Here is a 12,488-nt window from a genome sequence, read left to right on the forward strand (position 1 = left end):
TAGCTGCTGCGGCTATGGGCAGACAGAGGCACACTCAGAAACAGTGCGGCAGTTTGAGGACACTCCTCACAACTGTTGTTTTTCTCCCTCATAATCAATTAAACGGATATTTCATCACAACACGTAACTAAATTGGTAAGTAATAGTTATCTGCAGTATATTTTAATTCAAATGACGCAGCATAATGTAGGTTTTATCGGCTGAAGACAGCTAACGGCTGCGGCTTTGTCAGTGTTTATACTGTTAGCTTTAAGTTCAGAAACAGAAACTACTTGCATGTTTTAGCTAATAAGACAACACTGACTCATATTTTCGTCGCATAACTTAAAGACAGGAGAAGAAAGAAAGCATTTAAGTACATGAGACTAACGCCAAGGCATGATAGGGTGTAGGGGGTCAACAACAAGGACAGAACACGCACTTAAAAGGGCAGAATATTGATTACAATTGGGCTAAAGTGCTATATAAATTGAGCAATCACTAATGTTACAAAGTGTATGTGGTTCCTTGAGTGTAGCAGCCGGGTCACAGCCTGAGAAACACCGCTGCCGCTAGTATTACGTAACTTAGTTAGGAAACGGTGCATTTTCCTCCGAGCCTGAGTGTGTGACAGGCAGTGTATGGATTCTAACATACAGTATTTATTGCCTCTCTTGTTTTATGATATGCAAATGATCTCTCACCTAGACATCATCCTGTTAAAGACACACTAAATATGTGATTTTGCAGTATAATGTGTGAGTATACTGATTTTGCTGAGTGTACATATGTATATGTGTGTGTGTGTGTGTGTGTGTGTGTGTGTGTGTGTGCGCGCGCGCGCAGCATGCCCTCTCTGGATGCTGACTGTGGATGTACACATGTGCTGAGTCTGTGTGAGAGTTGCATGTTGTCGTCACAGTTAACTGCAGTCCCTCTGCTTTCCAAGGCTGGTTTTGAGTTTCATCTGTGCAGGAGTCAAGGTCAGCTGGACACTGAGTTCAAAGAGCTGATGATGCTCTTCATGAGGAGGGGAGTGACCTGTTTGAAAATTAAGCTTTCAATGTGGAGCTGACTTGATATGTATAACCACATTTTACATTATGACTGAAGATGGTTTCACTTGGGAGTGTTGTAAAGCTTTGCCTTTGTCCTGGTGCCTGGTAAACAAACTTTGTGATGCTTGCCAGTTCTTTTATGGTTTGAGATTTGAATTTTGACTGTAAGACTAACTGTAAGACTGTAAGAAAATGATAGCAAAGTTAAATCAAGGTAATTTATGATATAAACAGTTCATCTAGCAGGTAACATAGTAGACAATAATTCAGAATGTGATAGCATAATCCTTACATATTGTTATTTGGCATTCTTGAAAAAAAAAAAAAGAGGTCATTGACCATTTTTTGATTCATTTAGCAGATATACACATCAAGATTATGTCCCTGAGTGAAATGGAAAAAACTCATCTCTATAGCAGTATGATATTAGCATTTAAATTATTTTAAAAAGTGATAAGGATATAGGTAGTTCTGGGTAAACCTCAGTACTTTTATGGTAAATGCATTCATAGTGCCACATATCAAACTGTCACATACCGAAAGCTTGAATGTCTTGTCAAATTTGCAGTTTTTGTAATTATCTGATCAGGAAATATGAAAAAACTCAAAGAAACTTTATTTTGAAAAGCTCAAAAAGTTATTCTCCTGCACCTTTGCTTTGCACCATCCAAAGCCACTTTCTCCCATTCTGGTTTTTACTTGCTGTACTCATGGAAAACGTCACTATTTCCATTTCCTCCTGCACTTCCAGATAAATCACTGCTTGTCACTCTCTGTCTCCTCAGCCCAAACATCAGTCTGTCCTTGGCTCAGAGCTGTAAGTTTAAATACTGACACAGGATGATTTTAGCAGCCATGTTTTAAGCAGGGAAAAACAGACTGGATGTGGGAACTGGCACTTTGAGAGATGAGGGGAATGTTCAACAGGCTTTTCTACTCTGACAATATTATCATGGCATCAGGATGTTCTTGTTGTCATATAGTGTGAACGGGTTTGAATCTGGTTGGTGATTTTTCCATATAGTTACTACTATCTTTGGAATCTGTAATTAGACTGTTAAGATACTTTTTAGGGCTGCAGCAATTCATTATTGCTCAGACATTTAATTGGTGTGTATAGTATATTAGAAAATAGAGAAAAATGCCGACGTGATTTCTCACAGCCCAAGGAAACATATTCAGATCGCTTGCTTTTTCCAACTAACAGTCTAAAAGCCAAATATATTCAGTTTACTAACATTTGTTACAGAGGAAAGCAGCAAATATTCACATTTGAGAAGCTGGAACCAGAGAATATTTGGCTTTTTTACTTGGAAAACGACTGAAATAACTAATTGGTTAGTAAAACGGTTGCTGGTGAATTTTCAGGTTGTTGTCTAATTGATTAATTAGCTAATCTATTAATCTCTAGTGACTTTTGTCGTTGTTCGTGTTGATCAACATATTTCAGATGAGAGGTGAATCGTATTCAGTTGCAGAAACTAACACTGTCGTAGCTGTATTGATGGACTGTGATTTGACTTGAAATCACAGAGTTAGTGTATTCCTCTGTATCCTGAGTGTGTGTGTGTGTGTGTGTGTGTGTGTGTGTGTGTGTGTGTGTGATGACTCATCAAACTCTCCCAAACTCTCCCACTCAGCTCCAGAGGGTCGAGCCGAAGCCTGTTGATTCATCCTCATCTGTGTCTTCCTCTGCTTCATCCTTCCTCCTTGTACACAGTGAGCACGCGTGTGACGTTAGCGACAGATGTTAGCCACTTGCTGCGTCTTATTGCCTGTCTGTTTTAGATGGACGGAGGAGGAGAAGCATAAAGATTGCATAATGTGGAGGATAGACATTCAGTGGGTCGTTAATGAGCTGTATCATCCTCTTCACCAAAATGGATCGCTCCATAACCCATCAGTCTCTTTGGGTTATTTTTAACACAAAACTGTTAACACAATAGTTACCCAATAAGGAGAACAGATAGTTCCAAAACTACACATATAAAATCAAGTGAAACAATACAATTTAAACAAAAGGAGGGCTGCGGCTAGTAATTATGTAGTATTGTGTCAGAAATATTGAAGAATGCCCATCACAAATTCCCCATGATAACTTCGTCAGATGAGTCAAGAACCAAAAGATGTTCACTCTACTATTATTGATAGAGTAAGAAAAATATATGTTTAAGAAGCAGAAACTGGTGATTTTTTGACAGTTTTTATTAAGAAATGACGATAAATGATTAAAAGTTGTTGGAAATGACAAAGAACAGAGAATTGAGACAAAAAAAAACTGAAACATAACATAATATAAATATGCTTGTCAACTTAATGCTTAATTATTAACCTTTCCCAGTATCTGTTATGTTGATGTATCTTTAGCGATTTATACTGTAAGCCCATATGTTAACACACACACTCAAAGGGATGGTGTGTGTGTGTGTTTTTGATGCCTTTTCATGCACAACTCCATTTTCAGCTGAGGTGCACTAACAGCACACAGACACTGGTCTGCTGATGCTGTGCGCTCATGCAACTGTCCATTTAATTATTGATGAGCACAGGGGAAAACGGAGAAGCATCAAAAAGAAGAGTGGAACCTGTGTGTGTGTGTTTGTGTGTGTGTGCGTGTGCGTGCACGTGCATGCGTGCTGCCAAAGATGGGACCACCACATGGAGCATGGCAAAAAACGTGATTTGTGTCCCTATGGTTTCTGTGTACAAGTCAGCTCCACACTGCAAAAAATGTCTGATACATCAAAAATTTCCATCCTGCAAAAAATGATGTTGCTTTAATGCAGTTTTAAAGCTGATATCTACAAAGTCTTTCTGGTTTCTACAGAGCCATGCATACATATGTAAAACACAAAAATCACACAAATATTTAATATTTAAAAATAGTTTTAGAGAGGTGTTGATTGAACCTGAGGCTTCAGTTTGTGGTGCTGTACAAGTGTATTGTGTTTTACTGACAGGTGTTTCTTTTATTTTGTCCACCCCATGAGGACAGGCTGCAGAAACATCACTTCTTCCACTAGGAATCGATGCATCCATTGCTGCAGGCCAGGCAGGGAAAGAGTTAATTGCCTGGATTGTTTTGGAAGCAGCAAGCTGTCGGAGAGGGAGAGAGAGAGAGAGAGAGAGTAAAGGGTGAGGAAGAGGAGAGGGCGAGGGCTGGCTGCAGTCTCTTTGCCTCGTGACGGCGTCTGCAGCGTGAGTTTGTTTACATCCATCGGCAGCAGACAGAGCGGAGCAGACGTCCTCGGGTATGTGTGTAAACTCAGGCTGCCATCATCATCACCCTGAAACACACACAATCGGACTGTGATGCTGCTTTTATGTTGTGACTGTGACATCAGATCTATGTTTGGGCAATAGGGAGAAAATGCACCATCATGCTGTATGCTAATCAGTTATCTTTGAACCTGTCCTGGTATTACTTGTTGGACTTCTGAAGCAAAACGATGCTGCACTGAGACATGAAAGATACAGTATGCGGACTTGTCCCATGGTTTACAGCGGGTTACAGTATCAATGCAGTGTAGAGGCAGGTGAATGACTTCTAAGGTGACTTTCACTTTTGAGTGATGTTGAATTAAAGTGCTGTCATTCTGCAGACAGGCAGTTCGAGACGGAGAATTTATAAGACAGGAGACTGTGGGATGAATAAAGATAAATGGTATAGCTCGAGCTGTTGTACTGACAGAGTGGCTCAAAATAGGGCTGCAGTTAACAATTTTCTCAGTTAATCAATTTATTGTTTGGTTTTAAATGACAGAAATAGTGAAACATGCCTGTCTTCAAATTGCTTTTTTGTTGGAACAAAACCCAAATAAACTCAATTTATACATTTGTAATGACATAAAACAGATGTGAATTTTGGCTGAAAACAATGACTTAAACAACTAATCAATTTTGGAAATGGTTTCATGATTAAGTTAATCATGTGTTAATAAACAGTATATTATTACAGCTTTCACTTCTGTTGATGTGCTGAGCGGCCATCTTGGATTTTTAGGTTGGGGTTGGTTAGGTTCTTCCGACTTTTCCAGCCCGAAATCCGACTTAGACGACGCGTTCCAGTTGAAATTTCTTAGTGGGAACATGGAAATTCGAACTTGAGTAACAGCGTTACCAAGGATGGAGTGCTCGCAGACTTTGCCTCGTCAACCTCGGGCTGAGGGGTCGACCGAGCCGCCTCAAAATCCCTGATGCTTTGGCTGAGTGGGTGGTCAACTTAGGCCTGGGCTTGGTGGAAACCCTGTGATAGGAATACAAGTTTATTTGTTGCATCTATGATCACAGCACAATCACCTCTAAACCCCTTACCTCATCAGTATTTACTGCTGTTTATATGAGAGGTATATCATATTTTGGAGCTGCCCTTTGGTCAGAGACATGTTTACAGTGTGAAATGAAAATATAAACCATTGACTCTGAAATTCAGCCAGACTGAAAAAAGGCTGTGTCACACCAACTGGTCAGCTTGCCAAGGCAGATACGGGTGTACAGGCCTCATCCAGACAACATTACTGTCACAGTATGTCTCTTTTTAGTGAGAGCGCCCTGCAGCCTTGTGATGTTAAACACGATGCCTCATACAAATGAGGCAGACAAATGTCCATCCTGGCAAACAGCATCACTGTGACACGGATGGCTGAAACTCAATCACTGGCCTCTCATGCAAAGGTGTGAAACAGACATTGCATGTTTCACTGCTGTCATTCTTAAAGGCTTAAGTTGCCCTTTTCTGTATTATTTGATATTTTCTCGAGAAGCACTTCAAGCATGTTGCTCTCAAATGTTGTACTTTGCTCTTGTAGAGCAGAGTAGTAGAACAGATTCCTGCAGTATTAAATAACTATTTTAAGCAAATGGAGAGAAGCTAGTCCTGCGCTTACTGGCTTTTCTAATGTGAACTATGTGACTTCATTAATGTGACTCACTGGTTTAGAGTTTTTGTCTCCTGACTCTAATGATTCAGACCAGATGAGGTCATGATGATGTGGATCTGTTTGGTGGTGTTTTCTCCCTGAACCTGATCAAACAAAAGTCACTTTAAAAATTGACTTGAATCAAGCGAGTGTTTCCTTTCAAAGAAAAGACAAAAAGGTGAGAGCGGAGGCATCTATGACTTTATCAGAATGGATCCTTGAAGATATTTTGTTTCCATACATCCCAAAGGAAACAAGAGAGAGCACAGCACTTGTTATTCTTAATCAATCTTGTGGAACCAGCATCTTAAACCTTTTGTTCTTCATCAGCAAGTCTTCATTGATTACTTCCTTCATATTGTGGGAACTGAGGCTTGCTGTTTTTCCTCAGAGGCAGTCAAAAAGAGACCCGCAACTCGACCCTGCCAGCTCACTTCTGTTTTCAGCATGTCTCTGCAGACTGGTGTTTTTTTTCTTTTTGTCTCCTGCGTCACGTTTGACCGCAGCACAGGCCCGTCTTTTGTTAAACCCACGCCGACTCTTACAGCTGCACCAGAAATGAGTTTGAGCGTGTGAAAATTCACTCGTCTTCACTGGCATCCTTCACATTTGCTTTTGATATACTTGCAATGTTAATCTTAATTTTTGGTTCCAGGTATGGTGCATGGCAGGAAATCCGTCAATGTTAGATCTTTAGATCAAGTCGTTATCCATGCATTAGCTATCTAGTCTAATGTCTCATTATATTAGATGATTTTTACTGGAACCAATAAAATGATCTGTTGAATTATTAAGTTCAGTGAAGAGTGAAAGTGATTTTGACTTTTGTAGCTGCAGAGTTTCTCTTCATTGGTGAACTGTGTGTGTGTGTGTGTGTGTGTGTGTGTGTGTGTGTGTGTGTGTGTGTGTGTGTGTGTGTGTGTGTGTGTGTGTGTGTGCATGCTTGTACCTCTATCTTTGTGAACCAACCTCAGTTTCGTTGAGTGGCTTTTTAAGGCTTAAGACCTGTTTTAGTTTTTGTTCATGCTAATGCTGTAGAGAGAGACATGAGATATCTGCAGCTCAAAGCAGACGGAGGTTATTTTAATTTAAAAGTGTTCTTTCCCATGAACACATAGTTACCACTGTCAGCCAAAGCAACTCTTTAAAGACACTTCCTGAAACAACAGAAGGAAGTGATGCCAACTTGAGCAAGAAGCAGTGTCACACACACACACACACTGAGTGAGGTTTGTACTCTCCTTTTGTACCATTTATATTTTGCAGTTCGCAGATGATTACGCATTAGTGTCTCACTTTGTCTTGCTTTTGCTGGAACATTACACTTGACACTTCCTGGTTGATTTGGTGACATCTGTGGCTACCTTGGTAACAGCAAGTAAAGTTTAATACTACAGGAGCTGGTAACAGCAGCTGTACATAAGTTCAGTTTGGACTATGAAATATGAGAAAATGGTGAAAAGGGAGTTGTATAATTAAATATATCTTCTATCTAATCTAAAATTTAAAACACTTTGATTCCTTCAAAGTATGCTGCAGCTCAACTGGTTGGTGGAGTCACACAACTGCAAAGTGGTAATTCTAGTCTGTTTTTGTAGAATCATTTTTGATGAGCGACGTGGTTAGCGCTAACCGTAATGACAAATGCTTTTCCTGTGGTTTCTTCACAACAAAAGCCGCCCCGAGTTTCGTCAGCCAAATTCTTTTACTGGGGGAAGCAGCAGCAAAAGTTGGGTTTGCATTTTGTAAAGACATGCTGCATTGTTTCCTGGGAATCACTCGTGAATGTGAAGTCAATTTTAATCCAGCCTTGAGAGGTAGATAGAGAGATATATATAGAATGTAAATACAGCCATTGAAGAAAAAATGCAGACAACAAATATGATATATATGATAAGCAATAACTTAAATGTCTTAATATGTCCAGGATCCTCTTGGAAACTTTGCCAATTTTTTGTGAGATGTGATACTCTGTGAATTTTTTTTCCTGGAATAGGTGGTGGTGTGTCAAGACTGAGTGAGGGGGAGAAACTCAATATAGCTGTGTGTGTGTGTGTGTGTGTGTGTGTGTGTGTGTGTGTGTGTGTGTGTGTGTGTGTGTTTTAGGGTGTGGGCAATGCTCATTTTCATGTGAAAGGGCTACAGCTGCTCTGTTCCTCTAAAGAAATTATTCATGCTTTATTCTAATGCTGATCCTAGAGGGTCCACGTGCACGCACGCACATGCACGCACACACGCACCCCACACGCACGCACACACACACAAACACGGTTGAGCAACACTGGGGTAAATTTGAACTGTTCTGTGTTGTCTTTTTTTTCATTTTGATGCCATAATAGAAAGTGAGCAATAAGCTATAATATATTTAAATACTGACTGGACCCACGATGTTCATAATTGACAAAACAGTGTCCAGGATGCGAAAAGACGCATCTTATGTCCCATTTTAGTCCTGCAAAGATCTGGACGGTCAAAAATAAAGTTTGTAATGAGCCAGTCAAAGACTTTTTCTACTAGAGTTGTAATTTCAAATGTCAAATCTGCTGTTTCCTGTGTTTTCAGGTTGTGAACTTCTGCTACTCTGTTTGGAAGATCATCAGGACTGAACCTGGATCAGCTTACTTCCTCCTTTCCTTCATCCCATCCATAAACTGTGAGTAGACATAACCCAGAAGCCTACACCCTTAACACCCTCAAAATATCATATTAATAGGGCTCCAGCTAATTATTATTTTCATTATGGGCTAATCTGCTGATTAATTGTGATCCAAAAAATGATCAGTAGATTTATCAGTAATGGAAATAAGCTTTAGTTGCAAACTTAGTCAAAATACAATGATTAAAGAATCAAGAGATACACTTATCAAATTTGTTTTGATCATTAAAATGCTCTAGTTTACGAGAAAATAGTAAAAATGTTGATAAATTGTCGAGTCTCAGAGCCCAACAAAAACAAATCAGTTCTTTATTTCCACCAGATTTTCTTGAAATCTTTCAACAAGTTTTAGAAATATCCTGCAAACTGACAAACAGACGGCCCTCTTGACGCATATGAGGATGAAGTGTGTTTCCCTGAAATAAGGACATTTTAATACTGTGACTGTTTTCTTGATGAACAGTGATGTTGCCTATTCACTTGCACTGGTATAACTGGAGACATGAGAGAGAGATTTGATAACTTATCATATCTGTAATCAAATACTGGTTGATTTGATCACTTCTCCGCATCATAACACAATTCTCTGTAAACCAGTTAGGCTGGTAATATTTTGACAGACGTGTTATTGAGGGTTTCTCTAAACTGCCAGTGAAACCCAAGATAACAGACAGAAGTCAGACAGCTGCTGCACAGTCTCATCACGTTTTGCTTGTCAGTCTGAGCACAGTGGGTGCAGTGATTTGTTGCTATGAACACACAAGGTCTTTGTATCTAAACTGATCTCTGTGCAGAACTTGAAGCTTGTAGAGAGGATGAGGCTGAATAACTTGATGAATAGATTCTTAGTCTGAAGACCATCACCCTGAGGATCAGGGATGCAATGTTACCTCCTTGTGTACTGTATCTGGACTTTTACAACCGGGTGTTCTTTTCAAAACTGATCAGAGATTGATATTTATGTAAGTCTTCATGGTCCCAGCGGTGCTTGAAAGTTGTACATAGTGATAGCGTCCTGCAGGCCGAACAGTGGGTGGCAAAAGGTTGGGAAAAAAGGGCAGATGTCATGGTTTGCTTTGTGTTGTGTTCCAAGATTGGGTCTATGGAAACTCACTGGAGGCCACCAGTTCTCTCTGCTATGGTCCCATTTAGCAAAGCATTGCAATTCATTTGTAAATATATAATATTTAATATCATCAAAGTGAGGTGTGATTTCACATTAAGTAATTCATTATGGAAAACACTCTACTCATTACACTCTGTGTACTATAGGCTGTGAGCTGTAGTAAAATATTTTTGAGCTGTACAAAGGCATTAAGATTACCGAATTTCAGCCATAATCCCTTTTAAGCTCTACTTAAATTCCAAGCTAACCTTGTAGTACTGATGGATCTCAGTCGCAGTGATGCAGTGCAGATTTATCACGACTGGGCTGTGTAATGGAAACTTGCTTCTTCGCAGACCCGAGGTTTGGTTTAACTCTTATCCAACCTGCCAAGTCGAACACTAACATACCGACTGCTCATAGCCAATGAAAGCTTCATATTTTAGAACAGAATAGAAACAAGTTGGTTTTGAAATCCGAACACGGCTTTGAACTAGTTTGCCGGACCCTGGAGTTACACAACTTTATATAGCTTTAAAGGAACATGAAAAGTCTTCACTGAAGTTGAAAAAGATGAAAGCCCTGCACATCGACCGCAAATCCAGCTCTCAACATCCAAACAGATTTTTATATCAACTCCTGAAAAGAAAAGCTGCTAGCCCCCTATTGATGTTGAGTCAGGATCAAATATTACACCAATACTGAATATACTGCAAGACCAAACATAGTAGGGAGCCACTTGAAATGTTATTGAGTAAACTGATAGTGGGGTTGACAAACAAGTTTAGTCTGTGCTCTTTATAACATACCTTAAAATAAATGTCACGAATCAAATCTCAAATTATTTAACAAATCAATGTCATGAAAAATATGCAGCTTGGATTTTGTAGTATTTTTAATACCCTGAGTCTTGCCTGCAGGTCTTCCTCTAAGGCTGCAGCTACAACCTGTTCCAACTGACAGAATTATTTATTATTATTTATTATTAAATAATTATTTCAGTCAGTTTCAAACCAAAATATCAAACGTTCACTGATAATGGCTGCTCCACTTTGTGAATTTGCTGCTTTCTTCTTCTGATCGTAAACTGGGCTTTTGAGCTGTTGGTCTTACAAAATATGACATCTGAAGACGTCACCTTGGGCTCTGGGTAACTAGAGTTTTTACTGTTTTATGATGTTTAATAGACCAAACAGTTAATCGATTGATCATGACAAAAAGTTAGTTAGTTACGGCCCGAAACCAAACCCTATAAAAGTTCAGTTAGTGATGAGTTTCCTTTTTGTTGCAGAAACAGTGAGAGCCCATGTAGTAATTCTGACATTTGATATAATATTATAAGCAACTGTGCTTTACTAGCAGTCAGTCATGATCCGGTATCATCCTCAGTGGATAAATACATTTCTGTCATGTCGTGTTTATTTTATTTTTCCTCTGCTGTTGGATATTTTGTGTCAATGAACAACCAAATTTAGAAGAAGGTGTCGTCCGTCTGAGAACAGATGTGACCCGACACACTCACACACTTAAGCGCAGAAAAATAAGTGTGGTGTGATGCCTTCACTTCAGTGTGTGAAAGGCCCCCTTGGCAAAGATGAAGCTTGAAAATGGGGTTTCACCATGTATGGTCAGCTGGACTCTCACTCTCTTCCACTCCGTCTCTCTTTCTCCCAGTCTGTCTTTTCCTGCCTGAGGATGAAACTTAGACAGAAACTTCAAACACACATTCAGTCTCTTCTGTCAGCAGCTCTGAGGCAAACAAAAACAGGTTTAGGAACTGTAACCATTTTTGTAACTGCTTCCTGTGTCCTTCACTAATCACAGACAGTTGCGGCGACAGGTTGGCACAAAACACTTAGTTGCATAATGCATCAGAAAACACTCTCAACATTTCTAACTTTAATTTTCATGCTGCTGTATTCACCACTGCCACTTCCTCTGTTGGCATTTTCACAAGTTTGAAATAGGTTGGTGGTCCCTCCCCCGCTGCTACATAGCCAAGACAGCAAGTATTGAGGTATTGAGGGTGAGTTTCTCTCACTAAACTGTTTGACCGCTATGAGTGCACCGTCCGGCTAATCATAGTGCACTGCATGTTGCCAAAATGGTCAATGTGAACGTACTTATGCACTCAAAATAGCAAAGAAGAACATAAAATGAGACGCTGACAGATTCAGGTAAAATGAAAAGTGAAATTTTTAGTTTTTCAAATCAAACCGTACTTTAAAGCTCCTCATAACTGCTGTCGTTACTGATCTAAGATCTGTTTAAACTGCTAATGAACCTAAATCCACTTTGCCAATCCTGGATTTGGGTTTTTATGTGTCAGGAGCTGTGGCTTGGATTTACCATGACCTATACAGTGTGTGTGTGTGTGTGTGTCTGTGTGTGTGTGTGGCCCAGTTCATGTGACTCACAAACCAACACTTACACATACACTAACACGCAATGCTCCCTTATATGGCAGCTTGTCACGCTCAGTGAAGTTCCTGTTTAGCCATGGATTTGGAGAGCAGTTTGATTTCCTCATTTTGCGGTTCACGATATATATTCCTTTTGCATCCTTGTACTGTTTTGGCAAGATAGTGAGTTCCTAGATCTGCCAAATTACTTCATTCATTTGAGGTGTTAAATCTGTCGTCTGTTGCAGGTCATACACAAAGGGATTTACAATGAATGTGAGGTGGAGTTGTCCTTTTCAGGATGCATGGGGAATTGAAACTGGAGAAGAAAAGTAAAGGCTTTAGTGTGATTTCTGAAGGTTAGCAGGA

At 39.7% G+C, this 12,488-nt stretch overlaps 1 protein-coding gene across 14 annotated transcripts in view; it reads left to right on the top strand.

Moving 5' to 3' along the window:
• Nucleotide 1: 1 nt before the first annotated feature.
• The window catches only part of LOC130165296 (inositol polyphosphate-4-phosphatase type I A-like), a 41,325-nt gene continuing 28,838 nt past the window's right edge, over nucleotides 2-12,488 (top strand). For 13 of the 14 annotated variants that reach the window (XM_056370438.1, XM_056370444.1, XM_056370446.1 and 10 more), the window contains exons 1-2: nucleotides 2-135; nucleotides 8,519-8,609. The gene's annotated coding sequence lies outside the window, so the exon portion shown is untranslated. Of the gene's footprint in view, nucleotides 136-4,032; nucleotides 4,289-8,518; nucleotides 8,610-12,488 lie in introns of all 14 variants that reach the window. The other variant, XM_056370433.1, reaches the window with a different exon arrangement.

This window comes from Seriola aureovittata, chromosome 24 (assembly GCF_021018895.1).
Source record: "Seriola aureovittata isolate HTS-2021-v1 ecotype China chromosome 24, ASM2101889v1, whole genome shotgun sequence".
Lineage (NCBI taxonomy): Eukaryota > Metazoa > Chordata > Actinopteri > Carangiformes > Carangidae > Seriola > Seriola aureovittata.